At 38.9% G+C, this 25,521-nt stretch overlaps 1 protein-coding gene and 1 pseudogene across 8 annotated transcripts in view; one reads left to right on the top strand and one right to left on the bottom strand.

The window, feature by feature from the left end:
• The window catches only part of CATSPERD (cation channel sperm associated auxiliary subunit delta), a 147,557-nt gene that overhangs the window by 41,646 nt on the left and 80,390 nt on the right, over positions 1-25,521 (bottom strand). The window lies entirely within an intron of this gene.
• LOC140499912 (AP-1 complex-associated regulatory protein pseudogene) lies at positions 3,746-4,640 on the top strand (annotated as a pseudogene).

Genomic DNA, 25,521 nt, shown 5'->3' with positions numbered 1-25,521 from the left:
AAGATTAAGTATTTCATTCACTACCAGAGAGGATGCCTTAGGAAGAAGTTCTAAGAGGATAAATAATGACCAAAAACTATGCCACAACTTCTCATGGTAACTAATTTACAACGTAATAGTAGTTTAGGCAAAGGGAATGGTCTGAGGAACCAGAAGTTTAAGTCTTTGCTCTTCTTTGTTTTTGGAAAGCTTAAAACCCTAAGGGCTGTCATGTAGGGAGAAAGGAGAAAGTCATAACTTTCATTTGAGCTTTCACAAGTTTTTACCTCTCTCATCCACTTTTACTGTTGTTACGTTCGATATGAGAATTTTATCATTGTCATTATAATTCTAGTATTAATTATATTCAATTTAATAAGCACTTATTAAGTACCTACTAGGTGCCAGGCACTGTGCTAAGTGCAGGGGATACAAAAAGGGACAAAAGACAGTCCTTGCCCCTGACAGATCCATAGGCTGAACAGAGAAGGGAGAGCATTTTTGGCCAGAGAGAATGTCCAGAACTGAGAAATGGAGTCTTGTTCATGGAACAATAACCAGAGGGCCAGTGTCACTGGATCAAAGAGTGTGGATCAAGCAGTAAGATGTAAGAAGATTAGAAAGGTAGGAATGGGCTAGATTATGAAGGCCTTTGAATTTCGAGTATTTTGTATTTGCTCCAGGAGGCAACAGCAAGCCAATGGAGTTTACTGAGTAGAGGGGTGACTTGATCAGACCTGTGTTGTAGGAAAATCACTTTAGTGGCTGAATAGAGGATGGATTGGAGTGGGGAGACACTTGAGGCAGGCAGTGGACTATGTGATCATCCAGATGGGAGGAAGTGAGGGTCTTTCTGCACTACAGTGGTGGCAGTGTCAGAGAGAAGGGGACATATATGGGAGATGTGGCAATGGTGAGATTAGCAGGCTTTGACTACAGGTTGGATATGTGAAATAGTGGCATGAGAGATAGTGAGGAATCCAGGATGACTCCTAGGTTATGAGCCTGAGGGACTGAGAAGATGGTGTTGCCCTCTACAGTAATAGGGGAGGCAGGAGGGTGGGAGGGTTCAGGGGAAAGATAAGGAGTTTTGTTTCAGACATATTGAAACATATGTTTCATATTGGAGTTTGAGATATCTGAAAAGCAGGTGGAGATATGAAATTGGATGTCAGCAGAGAGATTGGGGGCAGGAAAGATATATTTGAGAATCATCGGCATAAAGATGGGAACTAAATCCATGGGGGCTGATGAGATCACCAAGTGAAATAGTATAGAAAGAGAAGAAAAGAGGACCCAGGACATAACCCTGAGGGACATCTAAACAAAGAGTAGAATTTGGAGGAACATCTACGAAAGGAGACAGAGGGGTGGTCAGACAGGTAGGAGGAAAACTAGGAAAGTAGGGTCCCAAAAACATAGAGAGAAAAGATAGCATTGAGGAGGAGAGAATGACCAACAGTGCCAAAGGTTGCAGAGAGGTCAAGGAAAATGAGGACTGACCCTGGATTTGGCAATTAAGAGATCATTGGTAACGATGGAGAAAGTTTCAGTCGAATGATAAGTTTGAAAGCCAGATTGTAAGGGCTTAAGAAGAGAGTGACATAAAAATGAGAAATGAACCTACATGTACAAAAATATTTGTAGTAGCTCTTTCTGTGGTGGCCAAGAACTGGAAATTGAGGGAATACCCATCGATTGGGGAATGGCTGAACAAGTTGTGGTATATGAATATAATGGAATACTATTGTGCCATAAGAAATAATGAACAGGCAGACCAGAAATATCTGGATAGACTTATATGAACTGATGCTGAGTGAAATGAACAGAACCAGGAGAACACTATACACAGTAAAAGTCACAGTGTGCGAGGACTATTTCTGATAGACTTATCCTTTTACAGCAATGCAAGGATTTAAAACATTCCCAAAGGACTCACAATGTGAAATGCCATGCACATCCAGAGAAAGAACTATGGAATCAGAATGCAGAGTGAGGCAGATGATCTTCTCATGTATTGTGTCATTCACAAGAGAATTCAACTGGTATTGCATCCAAATAGCAGCCCTGAATGAAACAAGGCTGGCAAATGAAGGTCAGCTTACTGAAGCTGGAGCTGGATACACATTTTTCTGGAGTGTCCACAGTGAAGGGGTGCACCATGAAGCTGGCATGGGTTCTTCAATCAAAACTAATCTAGTCAGCAAGCTGGCATGCCTGCTAAAAGGAGTGAATGACAGGCTCATGATAATGTGATTGCCACTTTCAGGAAAATGTCATGCCACCATCATCAGTGCCTATGCTCCCACCATGATGAACCCTGATTAGGTCAAAGAAAAATTTTATGAAGAACTAGAGACTCTTATCACCAATGTGCCAAAAGAGGACATAATGCTAGGGTAGGCTCAGACTACCAGACTTGGCAAGGAGTCCTAGGGAGGAATGGAGTTGGAAACAGCAACAGTAATCGTCATTTACTGTGGAAGACTTGTGCACTGCATGACCTTCTCATCACCAATACTGTTTTCCGTTTACCTAAACACAATACAACTTCATGGATGCACCCTTGCAGCAGACATTGGCATCTAATAGATTGTGTGATTGTAAGGAGAAGAGACAGACAGGATGTGACAGTGACAAAGGCAATGTGTGGTGCAGAGTGCTGGACTGATCATAGACTTAACCTTTCCAAGCTAAATATTCATATTCATCAAAAGTGCCACCCCCAAGGCAAAATGACTACCAGAAGAATAAATGTCAACAAATTAAAGCTCTTCTCTGAGAGTGAACAGTATGTGTCTAACTTGGAGGGAAAGTTGAGCCAACACCCAGTTGGCAACAGTGGAGCAGAAAAGGAGTGGGCTTTGGTGTACAGCACTGCATTTGCTCATCTGGGTCAGAATGGTCGCAAATGCCAAGACTGGTTTGATGAAAATGTTGAGGAAATTCAGAAACTGCTACATGTAAAAGAACTCCACAGGATTTACCAGCAGGATAGTTCATTCATCTCTAAGAAGGCAGCGTTTAATTCCATCAAAAATGAAGTACAAGCAAAGCTTAGAGAGATGCAGGATTCCTGGCTCAGTAAGAAGGCAGATGAAATTCAGTTTTATGCTGATAGTAACAATCCATAGTACTTTTATGATTCCCTGAAAGCTATTTATGGACCAAAAACCTATGGTACATCACAACTACTCAGTGGTGATGGAGCCACATTGATTATTGATAAGGATATGATCCTAGAGAGATGTGCTGAACACTGCCATAGTGTTCTCAACAGACCATCATCAATCAATGCTGAGGCCATTGACTGTTTACCTCAGGTTGAAGTCAGTCCCTCCTTAGCTGAACTTCCAACTGAAGAAGAGGTTTTGAAGGCCATTAGGCTTTTTTCATGTGGCAAAGCACCTGGTGCTGATTCTATTCCAGCTGAGATTTACACGGTAGGGGGACCATTGCTCATACAAAAGCTGACTGAAATTTCCCAGGTTATATGGCAAAAGGAAATTACCCCCCAGGAGTTCAAGGATGCCTCCATCCTTGGAGGGGGGGTGGGGCTCTCTTAGTCATTGCTGGTAAGATTTTTGCTAGAGGTGTACTTCTCACTCTGAAGCTAGCCCCTGTTCTCTGAGTCTCTCTCCACATGACCAGTGGAGGGGCCGAGGGGCGCTGGGGTGGGATGGAGAAAGGCTGGAGGGCCCTGGCTCAGACTCGGCTTCCTCCCGGGGCCGCTGGAGCGCTAAACACCTTTGTTCTGCGGCATGCCATGGTGAACTGCTGCTGGACCCAGTGCTTCAGAATCCTCTGCAAGGAATCAGGGCGGCTCCAGCGGGGAGGCGGTGGCAGAGGGTCAAAGTATTTTAGGGCTTGCCCAACAGGTGAGCATTTCACTATAGAGCTTGAAAATCTAATAGAAAGTGATGAAGGGGAAGGCCCAGGAAGAAGTCATAGGCCCCTTACTGAGGAAGCAATAGCTGACTTAAGAGAGAGGCATTAGAATTCCATTGCTGAAAAACAGAAAACATTTGATATAAAAATTCAAAGAGAGTTAGCCTTACAAGAAGAGAAGTTAAGACTAGAAGAAGCTTTATATTTATATTTCAGCAGCCAGAGCAGCAAAGCAGTGAAAATTCTTGGAGCAAGAAAGGCAAAGGGTTATGCCACGTTCTCATCCTTCCAGCACTGGAGAATATCAAAGTTCGGGGCAGAAGAAGACTTTGAATCCTATTTGAGAAATATAAAGTCACAATATGAAGTTTTTCGAAGTAGTAGGCTTTCATCAGAGGCCACGGTTTTGACACCGAGTACAGAAAGTAATTGTGACTTAATGACTGAAACCAAATCAACGAGTGGAAATGATGACAGCACATCCCTAGATCTAGAGTGGGAAGATGAAGAAGGAATGAATAGAATGGTCCCATTGAGAGAACGATCCAGAACTGAAGAGGATATTCTACCAGCTGTATTAAAATACAGTGGCAAGAAGACTGACTGGAAGTAATCCTACCTCCGCTTGTGATGATTCCAATGGGCTGGAGTGGGAGAACAATTTTGTTAGTGTATAACAGTGGCGATTCAGAATATTCTGGACTTATGAATCTATTTTAGAACTGCCTGTCTCTGAGTTAAAAAAATCTGAAGGAGATCAGCAAGACAGATAGGGTGAGATCATCTAGCCTTTATAACAGCCATGACCAAATGTTGAAAATCCGATAGAATGTATAAATGTTTGTTCTGAGCCTTTTTGTAGGGAAGAAAGAAATTATGTGGTAAAAGTTCAATAGCAAGGAATAGGAATGATGGAATCTATCTAAATTCAGAATTAAGTGCAATTTCGTCATGATTCTGTCATGCTTCTGGATATATTGTAAAGAAGATTCTTGTTCAGATACCATTTGGACCAGATGGCCTCTGAGGTCCCTTCTAACTCTTAGATTTTATGATTATTAAAAACTATGTGCTCTGATTTATGTATTCCAAATTAGCATCTGTAGATTTAATTTGTTTCCTTTTAAGTAACTTGTACTTCCATTTTCTTTGCAGGGATCTAATATTGTTTTTAAAAATTATCTACTTATTTCAGTATCTGAACATGAAAATAATAAAGCATTTTTATTTGTTTCTCTCAGCAACTATAACGAGAAGTAATTAGCAGCTTCAGATAATGTACTATTTCCTGAAAGTTTTTTAAACTTTCTCTATTTTCATAACTTGTTTGAATTTAATCATTCTATACTAGCACAATTAGAGTTCAATGAGCCTAACAGAACACTAATATTCCTTTCTATCAAAGTAATATAATAGCATGTTCACTGTGTTATTTTTAAACAGGATTGCCATGAGACCTAAAAGAGGTGGAATTGGAAATTTTTTTAATTGCTAATGATCAGACACAAAATTGAGGATATAAGAGCTTAAGTGTTCCACTTCAAAGTGAGTTACATACTGCTACAAAGGGAGTATTTACTTTAGATTGTATTTTCAGTTTCTAGGTAAGTTATTTTTTTAAATCTACATTGGATAAGTTTGAAATAATATTAAAATAAAAAACTTGCACAAAGGACTAAATTCTCTGTGAATGAAAAGGTGGGAGATCCTAAAAGAAGTCATACAGATATTTTGAAGAATGTTTTCCTGTATGAAATGACAGATCTTATTTCATTTTCTTTTGCCTTGTTTTATGTATGATAAAGGAGGGTGCTCTGAGAAGCTAGGTGAGTTTTAATTTATAACTGCTGCTAGGATTCTGCAGGAGGTTGCAAAGGCTTAGTGATGCTTTAATCACTTAAAAACACCACCAAGATCTTTGGGACACTCCGTATGTTAGCCTTTCTTTTCTCTACTTTGTTAAATATGAACTGAAGGCTAAGGGAGAAAAATGCCCCCCCCCCCAAATTGGGCCCCATTTCTTGGTTTTACTAGGGAATCTAGTGTAATTTCAGTAGCTAAATTGCTGTCTAGTTTCCTAAATAATTTTTTTCTTATAACAATAATAATGTACTTCCTTAATGCCACAGAAAGATTAAGATGCAAATAATGATGTAAGGTCTTGCTATATTTTTAAAAATCACATGGCCATTCAAATATTTTCACTTGTATGATAAGAGTATCTGTAAATTCATCTCCTTTTTTAACTTGCAGAACTAAGACACTGACTGAATATGTAAATGTATTTCATTAAAGATGTGCTTATTCTTTTACCATAATTTAAGTTTGTAGCTATGTCATTTAAAAATATTTTAAATGTTATTTACATTCATATGACCTGTAATATTGCTTTTTAAGTTTGTATACATCAGATGTATATTTTTATTTTGGCATAAGCTACTGTCTAGTTTTTCTTGGCATTTTGTTCATATTATTAACTTTTTTGAAGGAGTGGAATCAACTTCTCAAAAGTTGTAAATAAATACATTTTTACATTTAAACATAATAAAAAAAAAAAAGATTCTTGCTAGAGTCCTCCTTCATAGGCTGATCCTTCACCTGGAAGATGGTCATCTACCTGAGAGCCAGTGTGGCTTCAGAAAGGACCAAGGGATAGTCAATATAGTTGTTTACTACAACTCCAGGAGAAATGCCAGGAGCAGAAGAGAGGTCTGTAAACAACATTTGTAGTTCTGATCAAGACCTTTGACACTGTTAGTTGTGAGGGCTTATGGAAAATTTTGTCAAAATTTCATTGCCCAGAGAAGTTCATCAGTATTGTACATCAATTTCATGATGGCATGCTTGCCAAGGTTCTGGATGGCGGACTATGTTCTCGTGCCTTCCCATGGAGCCCACACAGGGCTGCGTGCTTGCCCCCATGCTTTTTCAATGATGTTTTCAGCCATGTTGTCAAATGCTTTCAATGAGGATGAACATGGCATCAAGGTCAGCTACCGTATTGATGGTAAATTCTTCAATTTGAAAAGGCTACAAGCCAAGACCAAAGTGGAAGTAGTGTTGGTGCATGATTTTCTGTTTCCAGATGATTGTGCAATCAATGCAGCCTCTGAAGCTGAGATGCAACAAAGTATGGATCAATTCTCTGCTGCCTATGCTAATTTTGGCCTAATAATTAACACTAAGAAAACACAGGTGCTCCATCAGCCACCACCACACCATCCATACGTGGAACCATCAGTTACAACAAATGGAAGAATTTTGAATGCTATGAATAAGTTCACCTACCTTGTTAGTGTACTTTCCAGGGACGCACACATTGACAATGAGGTTGACACACACATTGCCAGAGCTAGCTCAGTGTTTGGGAGGCTCTAAATAAAACTATGGGAGAGAAGAATTATTAGCCTGACTACCAAACTGAAGGTCTACAGAGCTACCTCAAATGTTCACACAGACTATCTATGCCCAATCTGTGGTAGAACATTCTGAGCTCATATTGGTCTGATCAGCCACAGTTGGACACATTGAAACTTAACTTTATCATCGTGTTGTCATTTTGATCCTCTTAGAGAATGAAGGACAACAACCATGTTTTGATATAGTGTGTTTTTTCTCATATTTTCTCCTACTCATTTTAATTCTTCTATGCAACATGGTTAATGTGAAAATGTGTAATAAGAATGTATGTGTAGATATATAAGATTGCATCCCACATCAGGAAGAGAGGGGGAGAAAAATTAAATTTATATAAATGATTGTTGAAAACTGAAAACAGATTAATTTTTTAAGAAAGAAGAGAATGATAGGACAAAGAATAAAGGCACCTATTAAAGGCATAAGAGAAACAGGATGATAATTAACTGGGGTGGAGAGATCAAGTGAAGGTTTGTTTTGTTTTTGAGGAAGGGGGAGACACAGACATGTTTGTAGGCAGTAGAAAATGAGCCAGTAAAGAGGGAGAGATGGAAAATAATTGAAAGTGGGAATTAAAGAGGGAGCAATCTGTTGGAAGAGATGGGACTGAATGTGGTCACTTGGGCATATAGTAGGTTAGCCTTGGAAAGGAGTAAGGTCACTTCATCATGTGAAACAGGGGTGAAGGGGGAGAGAGTGGCAAAAGGTACCTGAGTGATAGGATGGTAAGGAAATAGGAAGAGGAAGTTCACAGCAAATGGCTGATATTTTTCTGTAAAAATTTTTTCTCTAAAATACAATGCCAGGTTCTCAGTGGACAGAGTGAGAAGGAGTGAAGGCTACAAATGGTGGGAATGATCCAAAGTTGACGCTTGGCAGGACATAATTGGCAATATGTAGGGAGCTAGGGATTCAAGAGAGGAGGACATTCATTCACCAAGAAGTCAAGAAGGCGAGAAGAGGAGAGAGTGGTTTCGCGAGAGTAAGGGAGATAGTCTACATGAGAACTGAGAGGTCAAGGGACTGGGGTCATGGTGAAGATGAATATCAGATTATGTGATGGCAAGCAGAAGGGGAGGTAAAAAGCCAATAGATTATTGTTAGATAAGTGGATTTCAGAATTCTTGAACATAGCGGTGGACTATTTATAGAGGATGACAAGACTGAGGGTATGACAATATTTGTTTGTGATTGAGATGGATTAGAGGAACAGCTCATGAGAGGAGAGTAGACTGAGGAACTGAGTGGTTAGGGTAGTTAGGTATAGGAGAACCAATACATATGTCTCCTAGTATGAGGGCAAGAGATAGAGAAGAGAGAATTTGTAAACCAGGTATCAAACTTTTTTCCTCAATCATTTTATCTTTCACCTATGACACCATAAAAAGCTACTATGGTGGCAGGAAAGACCAAGACACAAACTCAGAAGAATATGATAATGTGAAAATAGCTACAACCAAAGCCTTAAAAATGCTAATTGAATACAAGCCTAACAAGAATTCCTGGAAAAGTTAAAGAAGGAGATAAGAGTGGTGGAGGAAAGACTGGGAAAAGAAATGAGAGAGATGCAAGAAAATTTTGAAAAGAGACATAACAGCTTGGCAAAAGAGACACAAAAATATTGAACAAAATAACATCTTAATAAAACCAGAATTGTCCTAATGGTAAAAGAGGCACAAAAATTCATTGAAGAATTTCTTTAAAAGGAGACAAGGGTAAATGAAAAAGGAGGTACAGAAATTTACTGAAGAAAATTTAAAAGCCAAATTTGTCAAATAGAAAAAAATGGCACAAAAGCTCACTGAAGAAAATAATTCCTTAAAAATTAGAATTAGACAAGTGAAAGCTAATGACTCCATGTGACATCAAGAAAAAATAAAGCAAAGTCAAAAGAATGAAAAAGAGAAGAAAATGTTTAATATCTCATAGGAAAAACAACTGACATGGAAATTAGATTGAGGAGAGAGAATTTCAGAATTATTCAACAAGTTGAAATCATGATTATAAAAAAAGAAAAGAGCCTAGTCATCATATTTCAAGAAATCATCAAGGAAATTGCCCCAATATCTCAGTACCAGAAGGTAAAATAGAAATTCAAAGAATTTACTGGTAACCTCCTGAAAAAGATCTCAAAATGAAAACTCCCAGGGATATTATAATCAAATTCCAGACTTTCCAGGTCAAGGAGAACACACTGCAAAAAACCAGAAAGAAATAATTAAAATGTTGTGGAGCCAAAGTCAGGATCACACAGGATTTAGTAGCCTCCACATTAGAGGAGCAGAGGGCTTGAAATATTATATTGTAGAGGGCAAAGGAACTAGGATTACAACCGAGAGTAACCTAACCAGAAAAAATGGAGATAATCCTTCAAGGTGAAAAAAAAAAAGGATATTTAAGGACTTCCAAGCATTCCTGATGAAAACACCAAAACTGAATAGAAAAGTTGACTTTCAAATATAAGTTACAAGGTAAGTTTAAAAAGGTAACAATGAAAGACAATTCAAAAGCACTCAATAAGGTTAAACTTTTTACATTCCTATTTTGAAAGATATTGCAAATAACATCTAATGATGGTGAAGTTGAGTAATCATAGATCTTATTAAAGAATTATTGTGTGATCAACAAAATATCATCCACAAATAGTAGTCAATAAACATTTTTTCAGCACCTATTATGTTCCAGGCACTGTGCTAATTGCTAGAGATCCAAATAAGAAAAAAAAGAGAGTTCTTACCCTCAAGAAGCTTATAATCTAAGGAGGAAAAAATATATAAAAGGAAGCTGAAAGTTGAGGAGAGGTACCCTTCAGAGGGTACCCTTTCATATGGAGTTGAAACCAAGCAAAGTGACTGATGAGAAATATATTTAGCTGTAAAGTTCCAAGCCTTCTATAAAGGAAGGCTTTGGGAGTTTTTTGATTTGCCCTCCAGTTAGATGGGAGAGGTATTAAACGTGTTGAGTAAAAAGGTGGAATCAACCTCCTATTGGATGAGCTTTCAGGTGATGAGTTTATCCTGGGGGAGACATGATGTTCACAGAGTTGGAGCGGAGCACCTGATTGACTTCCAAACAGAATGTATCTGTAGGACTTAGCCATTCCTCTTCTATTTGGACCTTGCATAGAGCATCTTCCGTGGCAATGACAAACATTTTGGTTTCTATATGCTTTCCTATTTTATACCTCAGTTAACATTAATAATCAGAAGGTGATTGGTATCTCTGTGGTTTGAAATATTGCACAAATAACCTTAACATATGCAGGAGAATGAGAAAACTCACCAAACTCTTGATAATTTTCTTTGTGGCAGCAAAAAATCAAACTAAAACAAAAAAAGAACCACAGCTGGAAACAGATAACTGGACAAATGATACTATACAAATGTAATGGAATGTTATTTCAGGATAAGAAAAAATGAGTATGACGAATTCAAAGAAATATGGGAGGACCTGTATGAACTCAAACACATTATAAAAAGCAGAATCAGGAAAAAACACACACAATGCCTACAATAATGTACATCAAAGTAGTGAAGCTTTTTTCTTTTAGTAAAAATAAAAACAAAATAGCTGAATTACAATGACCAATCTTGGTCCTGGAAAGTAGATAATAAAACATATTTCCTTCTCTCAGTAGAGAGGTGGGTGACAGCAAATATAATAGACTGCATATGCTCTGAGTTGGTAATTTTGTCGATAAGTTTTTCTTTTTTTTTTTAAATTAATTTATTTAACTTTTAACATTCATTTTCACAAAATTTTGGGTTCCAAATTTTCTCCCCATTTGTCCCCTCCCCCCACCCCAAAACACCGAGCATTCTAATTGCCCCTATCACCAATCTGCCCTCTCTTCTATCATCCCTCCCTTCCCTTGTCCCCAACTTCTCTTCTGTCCTGTAGGGCCAGATAACTTTCTATACCCCTTTACCTGTATTTCTTATTTCCCAGTAGCAAGAACAGTACTCGACAGTTGTTCCTAAAACTTTGAGTTCCAACTTCTCTTCATCCCTCCCTCCCCACCCATTCCCTTTGGCAGGCAAGCAATTCAATGTCAGCCATATCTATGTAGTTTTGCAAATGACTTCCATAATAGTCATGTTGTGTAAGACTAACTATATTTCCCTCCATCCTATCCTGCCCCGCATTGCTTCTATTCTCTCTTTTGATCCTGTCCCTACCCAAGTGTTGACTTCAAATTGCTCCCTCCTCCCATTGCCCTCCCTTCCATCATCCCTCCCACCCTGCTTATCCCCTTCTCCCCCACTTTCCTGTATTGTAAGATAGGTTTTCATACCAAAATGAGGGTCCATTTTATTCCTTCCTTTAGTGGAATGTGATGAGAGTAAACTTCATGTTTTTCTCTCACCTCCCTTCTTTTTCCCTCCACTAAAAAGTCTTTTGCTTGCCTCTTTTATGAGAGATAATTTGCCCCATTCCATTTCCCCCTTTCTCCTCCCGATATATTTCCCTCTCACTGCTTAATTTCATTTTTTTAAGATATGATCCTATCCTATTCAATTCACTCTGTGCTCTCTCTCTCTCTCTCTGTGTGCGCATGTGTGTGTGTGTAATCCCACCCACTACCCAGATACTGAAAAGTTTCAAGAGTTACAAATATTGTCTTTCCATGTAGGATGTAAACAGTTCAACTTAAGTAAGTCCTTTATGACTTCTCTTTGCTGTTTACCTTCATTCTTGTGTTTGAAAGTCAAATTTTCTTTTCAGCTCTGGTCTTTTCATCAAGAATGCTTGAAAGTCCCCAATTTCATTGAAAGACCATTGTTTCTCCTGAAGTATTATACTCAGTTTTGCTGGGTAGGTGATTCTTGGTTTTAGTCCTAGTTTGTTTGACTTCTGGAATATCCTATTCCATGCCCTTTGATCCCTTAATGTAGAAGCTGCTAGATCTTGTGTTGTCCTGATTATATTTCCACAATACTTGAATTGTTTCTTTCTAGCTGCTTGCAATATTTTCTCCTTGACCTGGGAACTCTGGAATTTGGCCACAATGTTCCTAGGAGTTTCTCTTTTTGGATCTCTTTCAGGAGGTGATCTATGGATTCCTTGAATACTTATTTTGCCCTCTGGTTCTAGAATCTCAGGGCAGTTTTCCTTGATAATTTCATGAAAGATGATGTCTAGGCTCTTTTTTTGATCATGGCTTTCAGGTAGTCCCATAATTTTTAAATTGTCTCTCCTGGATCTATTTTCCAGGTCAGTTGTTTTTCCAATGAGATATTTCACATTATCTTCCATTTGTTCATTCTTTTGGGTTTGTTTTGTGATTTCTTGGTTTCTCATAAAGTCATTAGCCTCCATCTGTTCCATTCTAATTTTGAAAGAACTACTTTCTTCAGTGAGCTTTTGAACCTCCTTTTCCATTTGGTTAATTCTGCTTTTGAAAGCATTCTTCTCCTCATTGGCTTTTTGAACCTCTTTTGCTAATTGAGTTAGCCTATTTTTCAAGGTGTTATTTTCTTCAGCATTTTTTTGGGTCTCCTTTAGCAAGGTGTTGACCTGCTTTTCATGCTTGTCTTTCATCTCTCTCATTTCTCTTCCAAGTTTTTCCTCCACCTCTCTTACTTGATTTTCAAAATCCTTTTTGAGCTCTTCCATAGCCTGAGCCCATGGTATATTTATTTTGGATGTGTGGGATACAGAAGCCTTGACTTCTGTGTCTTTCCCTGATGGTAAGTATTGTTCTTCCTCATCTGAAAAGAAGGGAGGAATTATCTGTTCACCAAGCAAGTAACCTTCTATAGTCTTATTTTTTTCCCCTTTTCTGGGCATTTTCCCAGCCAGTGACTTGACTTCTGAGTCTTCTTTCCACACCCACCACATCTCCAGATCTGCCCAGCCAGCGCTTGGGGTCTGAGATTCAAATGCTGCTTCCCAGCCTCAGAGCTTTGGGCGGGGGCAGGGCTGCTATTCAGTGTGAGATTAAGTTCAGGTGGTCAGGTGGGGGCAGGGCCGCCACTAGTGGCTCACTTCCCTCAGGGGGTTTATGTGGAGACCTTCAACAATGGATCCAGGCTCCTGCCTGCTTGGGGAGCCCCTGTCCACCACAGCCCCGACTGCTGTCTCCTGAGGGGGCCTGCGTTATGGGGGCACCCCACTCCCCTCTCGACCAGCCAAAGAGACCCTCTCACTGACCCTTGTCACCTGTGGGGTGAGGGACCTGTGTGGCAGCTGGAGATTCTGTCCCTGAAGCCTGCTTGGATCTGCTCCTCTTGGTTCCATGTGGCCCAGGCAGGGCTGGGCTCCGCTCCAGGCCCGGGGCACGACAGACCTTTCGCGTCAGGTTTTCAGTTCCCTCTGGAACAGAAATCTCGTCTGCTCTGTTGTTCTGTGGCTTCTGCTGCTCCAGAATTTATTGGGAGTTCTTCTTTTACAGATATTTTATGGGCTGTGGGTTCAGAGCTAGCATATGTGTGTCTTTCTACTCTGCCATCTTTGCTCCTCCCCCCCGATAAGTTTTTCTTAAAATGTTTTTGTTATAAGGGAAGGCTTAATGGTGGGGACAAAAATCAGGAAATTTTAGCGAAATGTGATATGGACAACATTTGTTTTGTGTAGAAAGGGCTATTTTTTTTCCTTAAAGGGGCAAGGAATTGTCCTTTGGACTTCAATGGTCTAAAGTACTGAGGCTTTAGCTGTTGATAGGATTTCCTGGTTACCTGGGGGCATGAAAGGTCCAACCTATAAGGAATTGGGGACCCTCAGGTTTGTTGGAACTCTTATACAGTTTTCTGGTTAAACACTGCCACTGTTGCGGCAAATGTAGAACTCAAGAGGAACAGCATCTACTTGAATTAGTTCTGTATCCTTATTAAATCCCTCTTTTACTGTTAACTTATTTTGATTGGATGCTATGTGCTTTTCATTGAACTCTACTACTAAGCTTGTACTCCTGTATGTCCCTGATATAAGCCTAGCCCATAAAAGGTACCATTTTAATTTCTTCATGTAATATAACTGAACTGGGATGTTGAATTCAAATACAGTAATTTAACCTTAATTTAAATAATTCCTATAACATACATATACACACATATCAACAAATGTCCTCCAGTTTTCATCTTGTTGTTTTCCTACTAAATTCAACTATCAATGTTCTTGGGATAAGTAGCTCATTTGGGCATTATTACTAAGCTTGGTTTTTGTTGCTTTTTAATTTTTTCTCTCATATAAACTCCTCCCATTCTCTTCCGCAATATTTTATCCATGAGTTCAAATTCTAAACAAATGTTGCCCTTGAAAGTCATGTCCTTCTTCTCTGCAAGGAGTTCAATGATTTGCTAGCTAAAGAGATTTCTGGGTTTTTTTTTTGGCCTTCTTCATTCGATAACTGCTTTTAGTCAAACTTATGCAGAAAAAGGTGATAATCTGAGCTTTGCCTTGTTTCATTTCCCAATTTTTAGCTTGGGCAGTTCATCTGAACAGGTCAAGTCAAAACTCTTTTTCATTCCAGTTTGATATTGATTTTAACCATTGTTGTAGTTAGCCAACGTTTTGAATATGTGCGTGTGTATGTGTGTGAATGTGTATGATTTCCCCATCAGTCTCTTAATTTCATTTTTTTAAGAGGATGTTTTACATACCTTCCATGTTCAGGTCTTTCTGACTGTCTTCTGAAGTACAGGTGTGAGCTTTCTGAAGGGTCTACAAACCTCTTAAATTTGTCAGACTTGAGCTATATCTTCCAGTATAGTTTTTGCTATACTTCTGTCTTTGCAATGAACTAATGAAGTCACTGACAGTGTGTGTACGTGTGTTTCTGTGCATGCATGTGCAGTCTTCATTAGCTTGTTAGCCTGGTATCACCTTTCCACATGAAGGATGTAGGAAACTTGCTTCTGGGAGAATCATGCTGGTGTATATGGCAAGTATCTTGGATAAACTGGGGAGCATTCTTCAAGTGATTTCAGTTGACTAACCATGAGGTTGGAGGAATCTTTTTGGATTGGTTACATAGCCAGAACTGTTGAGATCTTCAAATAGGCTTGAGTCATCTTTGACCCTGTCTGCTGGCTGCAGTTGGCAACTCCTTCACCCATGGCATCTGGTGAGAGACCATGCTATCAGGAAAGACACGTTAGGGCTTTCTACCCTCTGAGGCCGCATAGCATGAGAGAAATAGGCTTTGGTTCTTAGTATTTCTACTGCAGGTAAAGGAAGTGTAGTTTCTGAACTTGAGCATTTCAAAGATCAGCATGTGAGTCACAGGAATCCAGGCTAGGGTTTGTAGATAGCATAGCATCAGTGTGATGATCTTCAGGGTAATCTTCAGGACCCGCAGCCCTGGAGAAGGACTCATCTAACAGTCGTGCTGTGTCTGGATATGAACTTACCATCCTATATAGGAACTGAACTAAATTAGGAGTCTAAGACGTTCTTCCCTTAGGGACAAAAGTGGTATATGGGTGATTATTCCCCTCCCTGTCCCCCCCCCCCCCCACCTCCCACCCCATGGTGTTGGGGAAAATGTTTGTAACTTTGTTCTTGGTATATCTTTGAAGTAAATATTCCTTTGTAAAAGTCAATCCATGTTACAATGCTAAGTGGTTAAATGGAACTGGAAAACTGAGTTACTGCCCCTAATGATATAGGGAACAAAGTCGGTTGTGAGTGAGGGTGTCAGGCCCATGGCAGTGAAGAAAAGACATCCTAACCTTTCAGGTTTATCCCTAGGAGCCCTGAAGAGAGATGTAACCTTCCTGGCTCTGGGGGAGGGACAAAACATAAATGTTACAGACATGTGTGTATGTGTGTAGACATGTTATCGTTGTTGTTTGTCCTTCATTCTCAAAGAGGACCATGTGGGAAACAAAAGGAGGAACTCTGTTTCCACAGGATTAAAACTCCTCCCAGCTTTGAGTGATAGCAGCTAATCAGAGTTGTGACCTGGCAGAAACAGGATCCTGATCAGGTAAAATTGTGCTCATGCTTGATGAGCTGTTTGAGGGAGAGCCCATCAGAGAGGAGAATGTTCAGGGGGGCTGCCTCTACCCAATGAAGAGTGAGGCAGGAGATTCAAATTTGGAATAGCAAAAAACAAGAACAAAAAAACTTGCCTTGGTCTGAGCAAATGTAGCAGTCCATGTTATCCATTCATTTGGAGGGGCAGGGGGAATAAATGTAAAAATTAATAAAAACTTTCCTGATTTCAAAACAAGTATTGTTCTTTGTTTAAAGTGAGCATGTTTCTCACATTTGGGGGCTCATCCAAGATCTCTAGCATCAGAAGAAGAGAAACACTACGGAGGAGGGGAGGTGTGAGGTGTTGCTTTTCAACAGCCCAAACATCCTTAGGCAAGTTTCCCCTCTTCAGACTGCTAACTTCCCTGGAACTATTTGAAATCATTGTGAACCCAGGAACACAGGTAAAATAATAGACTGAATGGGTGGAGGGAGCGTAAGTTGAGTTGATCTGAGCAACAGCAGGAAAATACAGATCTGAATTTCGCTTTGTTTCACTTTGAATTCTGGGTTCAGAAGTAAGGTTTGCCTAGAATGGAAAATGAGAGCTCTAAGGAAATATTGGTACTGGCGGTCGATGAAATCCTTGGATATTCTTCCGAAAAAGCCTGTGGGGATGAATACTGGTTTAAACCCTCTGCTCCCAAGAGAAGAAAGGGAGTGAAGTGAGAGGGGAAAAGGGGAGAAGTGAATCTAGATTCTGGGAAGAATCCTTTTGAAATTGGCTAAAAATCAGAGTTAGAACTCTGAATTTTTGACCAGTCTGAATTTAAATTCTAAATTGGTGTGCACTCTATAATGCTTTGCCAAATGTCTTGTCTGTGGGTATTTGTGAAGTGTTTCATGTAAGGTTGTAAATGCAGCCAGCTAGCAAAAGCAGTAAAAGGCTGTAGTTGAATCATTCAAACACCTTTCTCTCTATCTCACCCTTCTCCCTCCCTCCCTGCATTTGTATCAAAGGAGTGAGTGGATAAAAGAGAGAAAAAGATTTTACTGTTTAGTTTATATGATGGCTAAAGGAAAGTTGAAGAGTGTAGGAAAAGTGTCAGATCAGAACCAGAAAAAATAGGTGCAGTTTTAAAGGGGCTTTAATTAAAGTCCACCAGAGGGAAAGGCAAGAAAGTTTAAGCATGTAGAAAGGAGAGAGAAAGGTATTTTGCTCTTTTGGCTTAGTCTGTTTGCATGAATGGTGTTAATGGAGAATTTGAAAACTTTTTAAAAGTTATTTTTTAAAAAAATCTTTCTTTCTGTATTCTAAGCTCTGACCAAGTTTTGAATGTGAAAAGAAAGATCAGAAAAAAAAAAAAAGGAGATGGGGAACTCTTTTCCCCTCAGATCAGGAAGGGGCAGGCTGACTGGCATTTGGCATTTCCTTCCCTGTCTAAAGGAGAGGTTTTTCTGTGATGGGACACAACTGAAGAGTGATTGAATTCATTCTGATTGTATTTGGAAATGTGAAAAGTGAGACGTGTCACTCTTAATTCAATACTTAAAATAGGCTAGATTTTATTAAAAGCATGAAGAAACTCTGCTAGAAGTTTGTGGAAGATTAGCAGAAAAAATTATCTCAAGCAGGCAGCCTAGAGTGAAAAGCTGAGAGTTTTGAATTCAAGTTTAATTAGATCTCAAAGCTAAAGTTTGTATAATGGGATTGCTTTAGGATTTCAGGGGTCTGTTTAAAATGCATTATAAAAAGCTCTTTGTCCAGATTGGGGAAGAAATGTGGCTCTCTCTCGGTATGTAAACTGTAAAGCATTTAACTAATATAAAGGAAAATGGAGGTGGTCTGAGTGAAGATTAGTAAGGTAGAATAAAAAAAGAGGGATTTGGGTGGGACAGCAGCTAACCCATGTGCCCTGAGGACCACATGCTTTTAGCTACTCTTTTCCCCGATCTTACTTCAGAAGATTTGGGAATGCTAAAAGAGTGCTAGGTCAGAAGCTAATTTGTCAGAATTAGGTCAGAGGAAAATTTGTAGCCTGATTTAATGATGGAAAGTTAGAAGGGATTAGGTCTATCTGCTTTCCAGGATGGATTTATGGAAGGTTATTGAATTTCAAAATAGGTACTGATTGCGGTAAAGATATTGATTATTGTGATTTGTAATTATTACTATTCAATTAATTATTAAGTTCCAGAGGTGCTTTGGTTCCAATTATTTGGATCTCTTTTGTCTGGACTAAAGACAACAGTTAGAATATTAATTTATCACATTTTAGGCTAACATAATTTCAAATTTTTGAACTTTTTAAAGGAATAGAAAAAAAGTTATTCAAATTGGTCTTTATATATATAATATATATATATAATATGCATGTAATTAAAGTGTTTACATATTGTTATTTGGCCTTATGATTGTAAAATACTTAACATAAGGACTACAATTTAAGATAATTGTTCCATACCTGGTAACTTTGATAACTTTTAAATGCCAAAAGTAATAAGATCAATAATTTTTGGAAATGCAATTGCTATCTTCTGAAGTTGTTGTTTGTGTTATTACTATATTTCTAAGTTGTATTGTGTTTCTAAAGTTCTCTTTGAATTGGTAGAAATTGTGTAAAAGCAATTCTGATATCTGAAGTTCTGTAGGAGAATGGACATCTGGTTTTCTATGGGAAGGTGATGGGAAGATGCTGTGATGCTCTGATGAAGATAACTTGAGTGCTCATTCAATCCAGACCAGAAAGCTGCATGAGATGATGTTCTTCCCCAGATTACTAGATGAGATGGAACTTCTAAAAGGACAATTCATTGATTTACCTTTTTCTTCTGAGTCCCTGTATTTGTACTTATAAAAGAGGATTGTCCCCTTTTTAGGATCAACTCCTCTCCCTTCTCATATTTACTTAAAGAGGAGACAGATGAGGGGAAAGAAAGTGAGGAGGTATTGATTGGATTTAGGTGTAGAAAAAAATTTTGATTAAAAAAAAGGGGGGAGAATTTGTGGGAAACAAAAGAAGGCATTCTCTTTCCACAGGATTAAAACTTCTCTCAGCATTGAGTGACAGCAGCTAATCAGAGTTGTAACCTAGCAGAAACAGGATCCTGATGAGGAAAAAGGTCAGAAACTTGTGCTCATGCTTGATGAGATGTTTCAGGGGGAGCTTATCATAGAGGAGAATGTTTCCCCAGCCCCAAAAAATCAGTCTGGGAGAGGAAGACCCTCAGGGTTTCTGGCCAAAACAGAAACAATTGCTATTTACACTCACTCTGAGACATCAGGGTCCAAACAATGACCAAATGAGGCTGGGGTTGGGACTTATTTTTGGCCATTCCATGAAAGTCAAAGTGATTTGGGTTTAAGGCACGGGCAGAGCTAAGATGGTATAGTAGAAAGATGCACATACTCTAGCTCTTCCCCCACAGTCCATAAAATACCTGTAAAGAAAGACTCTCAACAAATTCTAGAGTAGCAGAAGCCACAGAATGATGGAGTGGAAATTTCCAGACCAGGGTGACCTAGAAGGTCGATGGGAAAAGTGTTGCACCAGATGCAGAGCAAAACCCAGTCCAGTCTTGGCTCTGAGGCACCAGACTGGAGCAGGCCTTGGGGGTGGAATCTGTGGTGGCAGCAGCAGAGGTTCACAGATCCCTCAACACAAAGGTGCCAAAGGAAGCTTCAAAGGTCAGTGAAAGGGCTTTTTCACCTCATGACAAGGGAGCAGAGTCTGCCCCTAGCCCTGGCCCCAGGCGGCAGCAGTGGCAGCAGCAGCAGCAGCAGCAGCAGCAGCAGCAGTGGTTATGGTGATGGGGCAGGCAGCAGTCAGAATCCACTGTTGGATAAAACCCCTGGGGGAACTGAGCAGCTGATCTGAACCTCAGTCTCCAGCCCAGCCAGGGAATAAACTCCTCTTCCTTGATTGTGCCACACTGGAGGAAATGAGATCTTACAGGTCCCCAGAGTATATCCTACTCTTGACAAAGGGCCCAAAAGTCAAGTAACTGGTTGGGAAAATGCCCAAAAAAGAAAAAAAATAAGACTATAGAAGGTTACCTTCTTGATAAACAAGTATTCTCTCCCATCCTTTTGGATGAGGAAGAACAATGTTTACCATCAGGAGAAGACATAAAAGTCAAGGTTTCTACATCCAAAACATCCAAAATAAATATGCAATGGTCCAGGCCATGGAAGAGCTCAAAAAGGATTTTGAAAATCAAGTAAGAGAGGTGGAAGAAAAATTGGGAAGATAAATGAGAGAGATGCAAGAAAATCATGAAAAGTGAGTCAGCAGCTTGCTAAAGGAAACCCCCCCAAAATGCTGAAGAAAATAACACCTTTAAAAATAGGCTAACTCAATTGGCAAAAGAGGTTCAAAAAGCCAATGAGGAGAAGAATGCTTTCAAAAGCAGAATTAGCCAAATGGAAAAGGAGGTTCAAAAGCTCACTGAAGAAAATAGTTCTTTCACAATTAGAATGGAACAGATGGAGGCTAATGACTTTATGAGAAACCAAGAAATCACAAAACACAACCAAAAGAATGAAAAAATGGAAGATAATGTGAAATATCTCATTGGAAAACAACTGACCTGGAAAATAGATCCAGGAGAGACAATTTAAAAATTATGGGACTTCCTGAAAGCCATGATCAAAAAAAGAGCCTAGATATCATCTTACATGAAATTATCAAGTAAAACTGTCCTGATATTCTAGAACCAGAGGGTAAAATATATACTGAAAGAATCCACTGATCACCTCCCGAATGAGATCCAAAAAGAAATACTCCTAGGAATATTGTAGCCACATTCCAGAATTCCCAGGTCAAGGAGAAAATATTCCCAGGTCAAGCAGCTAGAAAGAAGCAATTCAAGTATTGTGGAAATACAATCAGGATAACACAAGATCTAGCAGCTTCTGCATTAAGGGATCAAAGGGCATGGAATATGATATTCCAGATGTCAAAGCAACTAGGATTAAAACCAAGAATCACTTACCCAGCAAAACTGAGTATAATACTTCAGGGGGAAAAATGGTCATTCAATGAAATAGAGGACTTTCAAGCATTCTTGATGAAAAGACCAGAGCTGAAAAGAAAATTTGACTTTCAAACACAAGAATCAAGAGAAGCATGAAAAGGTAAACAGGAAAGAGAAATCACAAGGGACTTACTAAAGTTGAACTGTTTACATTCCTACATGGAAAGATAATATTTGTAACTCTTGAAACTTTTCTCAGTATCTGGGTAGTTAGAGGGAATACACACACACACACACACACACACACACACACACACACATGCACACACACACCTATATATATATATGTATGTATATATATAGAGAGAGAGAAAGAGAGGGGGGGGAGAGAGAGAGAGAAAGACAGAGAGCACAGGGTGAGTTGAACAGAAAGGGATCATATCTAAAAAAATAAAATTAAGGGATGAGAGAGCAATATATTGGAAGGAGAAAGGGAGAAATGGAATGGGGCAAATTATCTCTCATAGAAGAGGCAAGAAAAAGCTATTCCAATGGAAGGGAAAAGGGGGGAGGTGAGAGTGAAAAAGTGAAGCTTACCCTCATCACATTTGGCTCAAGGAAGGAATAACATGCACACTCAATTTGGTATGAAAATCTGTCTTACACTTCAGGAAAGTAGGGGAGAAGGGGATAAGTAGGGTGGGAGGGATGATGGAAGGGAGGGCAAATGGGAGGAGGGAGCAATTAGAAGTAAACACTCTTAGGGAGGGATAAGGTCAAAAGAGAGAACAGAAGAAATGGGGGGCAGAATAGGATGGAGGGAAATATAGTCTTACACAACATGATTATTATGGAAGTCATTTACAAAACTACACATATATAGCCTATATTGAATTGCTTGCCTCTCAGTGGGGATAGGTGGGAAGAAAGGAAGGAAAAGAAGTTGGAACTTAAAATTTTAGCAACAAATTTTGAGAATTGTTTTTGTATACAACTGGGAAATAAGAAATACAAGTAATGGGGTATAGAAATTTATCTTGCCCTACAGGACAAGAGAGGATAGGGATAAGGGAAGGGAGGGGTGTTAGAAGGGAGGGCACATTGGTAGAAGGGACAATCAGAATGCACGGCATTTTGGGGGGGAGATGGGGAGAAAATTTGGAACTCAAAATTTTGTGGAAACGAATGTTGAAAACTTAAATAAATTTTTTAAAAAAGAAATCCAGCCCATAAACCCCAGGATATCTTGCAAGGTTTCAATGATCAAAATTTATATTCCTTGGGGCAGAACATCTGCAGGTAAAGGAATGATTCCCTGTGAATCATTGTATGAAGGAGGGAGGGGGAAGTGGAAGGAAGAAGGGAAGAAGGGAAAGGAGAAGGGAGGGAGGGAGGGAGGGAAGGAAGGAAGGAAGGAAGAAGCTGTGTTACCCAACTGGAACTCATCAGTTGGATCCTGTGCATATGCATACGTGTATACAGCAACTAGGTGGCATAATAGTACCTACCTCTCAGGGTTGTTGTGAGGATCACATGAGATACTATTTATAAAGTGCTTTTTAAACTTTAAAGCACTATATAAATTCTAGCTATTACTATTTTTATTATTATATGCACATACACAAAGTAGACTTGATTTAGAAAACTTGTCAACATCTTTGGAGAATTTCTCTACCATACCAGATGTTGGCACAAAAGTCAAAATTATCTTCACAATAGTCTTTTTTCTTATGCTCACCACCAGTAATCAATCAGTCAATCAATAACTACTTATTAAGTAGTTACTCTTTGCTTTGCAGGGTGAGGAATAAAAAAAAATGAATGAATAGTTCTTACTTTTGAGGAACTTACATCTTAATGAGAACATAATGGGAAATCTTTTATTTCTCCTGCAACTTTTGGTTAACTGAAAGCCCATCTTCTGTTAATTATTAACCTTACCTGACCAAAATCTGACTCATGAAATAAGGGAGCACTGACACTGACATTCTTAGGATAGAAGCCAAAGTATTTAGTTACTTGTTAGCTCTCCTAGTTAACTATTGTACCATTTCCCAGACTATGAATCCTCTTGGTTATCTTGTCAACAGGCAAATCTTCCCTTTCAATTACTGCATTTGTGAACCTTTTAAATGTAGTGATAATATTTAATATGAATTTTAGACTTTAATAAGGGCCAAAGTTTGAATTAAGAAGAGCCTGGACCTAATAGTCTCCTTTGTTTAATTTAAAGAATATCTTTAGATGTCAAGCAAGCAAATGGGACTTCCTTACCAGACCCTTCTTCTGGCATCTTAGTGATAAGGCCTGGGTTGTAACTTCAGCTTTGTCAACTCTGTTAAGATACCACAACTTCAAAGGCCTGTTTAGGACTGGAAGCCTGGTGGGATTTTCTTATCATATGTCACAGAGACATATGTTTACACAGCCTGGAATCTCAAGGCCCAACCGACACTACTTTGTTAATTGTCTTGTCTTACTAAATTTATGATTTGTTCAACTAAGAGAGTTCCTTTCTCACAGCAAAACGTATATAAGCCAGAAGATTTCTGTACTGGGTAGCCAGAACATTTTTCTGGCTCCATAATGCATTATGTTACCATTTTCTGTAATAGGGAATTGATCAATTAATTAATTAAATCATAAAATGTATGCATTTAGTCTGTTGCCTTTTCTTTAACCAAGTTTTCAGGTCAACAGTAGTTTAATCTGTAAACTGAATTAGTTTACCTGTGGAGTTTGTGAAGTCTGTTCCCTTAGGGAATGTACAAGGATTATGACTCTCAATGTTTTCAACCCTGAAGAAAGCATGGGACTTTGGATGTATCTTTTCTTTAATTTTTATGACCTAAGAGACAAGATTGCAATAGATAAAAGAATTATTTTTCTGTCACTCTGTGCAGAACAGCACATATGCCAGTGCAGTGGGATCATATAGTCCATGAAGGAGGACAGGATAGGAAGAGAAACCACACAAAGTAATTTACATTTGATTTTTGAGGTAATAAGGCAACACTGGAGTTTATTGGAACTTGCACTGGTATTGAAACTTGCATTGGTGGCTATGTGGGTGATGGACTGGGATACAGAGAAACTTGTGGCAGGTAGACCAGTTAGCAAATTATTGCACAAGCGAGAGGTGATGCAGGTTTGAAAAAAGATGGGTTTCCCTGAGTAAAGATGAGGAGATATACACATGGAAAAAGAAATTAGAAAACTTAGCAACTAATTGGATATGGAAAGTAAGCAAAGGGGACAGGGGTAAATGATTCCAAGTCTAGGGGACTAAAGAAGAGCAGCTCTGCAAGAGAATCTGACCAAGTGTCATGATGATAGCAACAGAAGAATGATAATAATCTTGCACTTATTTAGTCAAGTTGAGTCAAATCAACAAGTGTTTACTAAGTGTCCTCAGGCATTGTGCTAAACTGGGAATACAAATACAAGTAAAAAGAAGACAATGCCTGCCCTCAACCAACTTACACTCCAGTAGGGGAAGATAACACTTAAAAAGGGGAAGGGAATAAACATTTATTTATTTAGGCATTATAATGCCTACCATGTAATAGGAACAGTGAGGAAGATGATCTCATTTGATCTTTACAATAACCCTGTGAGGTAGGTGCTATCATGATCCTCATTTTGAACAAACTGGAATGAACTGACTTGAACAAAGATCTTCTTGACCAATGCTCTGTGCCACCTAGTTGTCTTCTGAAAAGCTGGGCAGCTATTTGGCATTGATAATATTTAATATAAATTTTGGGATAATCTCTTTGTTCTCTCTGAAGCAAACTCAGAGAATGCCTCTTCCTATGTCAACAAAAGCCAGATAGGGCTGACTTAACATTCCTTAAGAGACCTTTAACCTAAGACACTTTTTCTGAATAATGGGACATTTTACATATCTTAATATTTTGTGGACATATACTGTTATGGCATGTTCATGGTAAAGAAAACACAGACATCTTGGACCGTAATTTCTATTTGAAACTTTGTCAAACTGTTATCTTATTATATTTACAGCTTATGCAATTAAGAAGTTCCTTTCAAATGGTCTAGTTAATCACTCATGGAGACCATAAATCTGAAGGACACAGAACACCTTCTTTGTCCTAAAACAGATTTAAGCCTAGCCAATTTTTTTATCAGCAGTCAGATAATATCTGGCTCCATATTACTATGTAACCATTACTTTAAAGGGAATTAAATAATAAACTTATGCATTTAGCTTGTTGCCTTTTCTTTAATCAAACTTTCAGGTCAACAGTTACAGTGCCCAAAGAGGATTGAAACTGAGGAAGCGGAATGGACAGCCTCCCACATCACCAGGGTCAGAGA

This window comes from Notamacropus eugenii, chromosome 4, assembly GCF_028372415.1.
Source record: "Notamacropus eugenii isolate mMacEug1 chromosome 4, mMacEug1.pri_v2, whole genome shotgun sequence".
Classification (NCBI taxonomy): domain Eukaryota; kingdom Metazoa; phylum Chordata; class Mammalia; order Diprotodontia; family Macropodidae; genus Notamacropus; species Notamacropus eugenii.
The sequence above is the reverse complement of the archived record's forward strand: the minus strand, read 5'-3'. Positions and strand labels throughout refer to the sequence as shown.